Raw genomic sequence first — 2,465 nt, forward strand, 5'->3', positions numbered from 1 at the left:
TACTATTTATAAAGAATTAATTTTTATAATATACTGATTTATGCTGATTCTGAGTGCTAAATCTTAAGATGATATTGATTCTATTGAAGATACTGATTTTAAAGTGCTTTGATAAATAGTGTGAGAAGATAAATATTATAATAATCAGTGTTATAAGCAATATAAGAGCTAGTATAAATAGTATTAATATTATAATTACACTCACTTTTCATCAGTTATTTTGACAAATTACTATCTTATAATTATAAATGCAATATCAATTCTCTTTTTTTCTGTTATACTGCTTCTCTATCTTTGATATATAAATACAATAGTTATTATTCAATGTTAATCATAATTCTCTAAAATTGAAAAATAAAAGAACTTCTATAAATTTTAATATTTAATTATCAACTTATTTATAGAGAAAATATACTTTGAATATTTAACAGATTTTAAATAAAAAAATATCTCTGATTACTATAAATAGATCTACTATATTAAAATAATATAATTTATTTCATTCAAAAAAAGACTTATAAAAGTTTAAGTTGATCACTTAATTTATTTTGACAATACAGTTATTTCTCATATAGAAGAAATTCATACACTTTTCAAGTTCTACTTGAAAAGATTAATATTTAATCTATTTAAAGTCTAAAAAGCAATTCAACTTGCTCTTTTTAATTAATTTGCTGAGCTGAAGTCAAATCAATTAAAGTAATAGCTTCAAATTTCTCTTGAGCTCTCAAAAGCTTTATATATAATTATATAAGACTGAGTGTCTTATTAGACACTATAGAGAATCAAGAAGTAACAGAAGCTGCTTGCAAAGAGAGAATCATTTTCATTTGTGATTTGTATAAACATTTTATCTCAAGTCTATAAACTCTTATATTTATATACAATAGATGCTCTTTGTGATAAGACTCTTTTTCTTAGTTATTTTCATTTACATTAGCATTTGAGATGCGATGAAGCTCTGGAATTACTTTTCAAGCCATGTTATTGTATTGAGCCAGCTCAGAATTGAAGCTCTCACTGAAGTTAAGCACAAAGCAAAAGTCAAATCACTTTAAGAAATTTAAAGAGCAAATATGTAGAAGAGATTGAGATATAAAAAAATATACAAATTGTGATGCATTCAATCACATAAGAACCTCAAAGGCTTGCTTTTTACACTATTCAAATATATTATAATTCAATTCCTTCTTGGTTTGTTGCAGTTGCAGGTGTTTTAAATATAGATTTCATTCAATGTACATGATATTCGGGGCGGTTTAGTGATTACGTAATCCATTGTGTGATTACGTAATATTCACGGGCCCCTGAATCTAGTGGAAGTCATTAATGCAATTTCACACTGAGTCAGTCATCACTCTGAGTCAGCCAGCAAATTCACTGTATCTCAACTACATAGTTTTTAATTCAAATTATCTCAATGCAACAAAGCTCAATTAAATTAAATTAAATTACACTTGATTGAGAATATCTTAGTCTTGTATGTTTAAGTATTTCACAATTACTGCATCTTTGTAGTACTTATATATATGCTGTGAGCTCAGCAGCTGAAGGCTCAAAAAGTTGAATAACTAACTGTTCAACAAACTCTGCAGGCTCTATAGAGTCTACTAGATGACTTTGAACTTTTTTACTAGTTAAATCTTCTACTTTCTGCTCAATTCAGCATTTAAATCTCTTGTACTTTTACTTTTTTATCTCATTGATATTGAATTTATTTTGATATTACTTCTTTATAATTGTAGCACTGACTATCTCATATTCATAGGCTTTGATAATTTGATTAAGACCTTTCACAAAGCCTTAACGCTGACCCTTCACTAAACCTTTAATTTTATTCACCTGCTAGTGTAATTGCTGAGTATTACTAGATGTTTGAAGCATTCAGAATATGATTGAATTGCTAAAGCTACTATGTAATAGAGTAGAAGTTCATAGTTAAATATTTAGCTACTGAAGAATGTAATCAAACTGAAAGAGCACTATTTCAGCTATCTTAAAACTATTTTAAATAGTCTAAAATTTGAAGATTATAGTGTGTACTGCAAGATAAGCATTTAGAAAATCTGTCTTTCAAATGATATTAAATTCAAACTGCATTCACTGCTAAACTAGATCTCTATATGCTCACTTTAAAACTGAAAAAAATACCTATATCTAGTGACTGCAGAAGGTAAGAGGAATAAAACAACATGCAAAGATATATTATAATATTATCTTTGTAGATTTAATTAAACTCTAAGATAAGATAACTGCTGTGCTCATTCAAAATAAGAAGAATAGATTTATCAAATCTGTAAGAATCTGCTACTGGAATAAATACCTATTTGAAGTTATTTCAAGTCTATTTCATTAGTATTTCAGGTATTTAGACTAGCATCTAGTCTTCAGCCTTCTGAAAGACCTTCAAACTAATATTCTAACAAGCTTTAGCTTTTGAAGATGAGATAGAGAGATAGAGCTCA

This window comes from Paracoccidioides lutzii, assembly GCF_000150705.2.
Source record: "Paracoccidioides lutzii Pb01 unplaced genomic scaffold supercont2.81, whole genome shotgun sequence".
In the NCBI taxonomy this organism is placed as follows: Eukaryota; Fungi; Ascomycota; class Eurotiomycetes; order Onygenales; family Ajellomycetaceae; genus Paracoccidioides; species Paracoccidioides lutzii.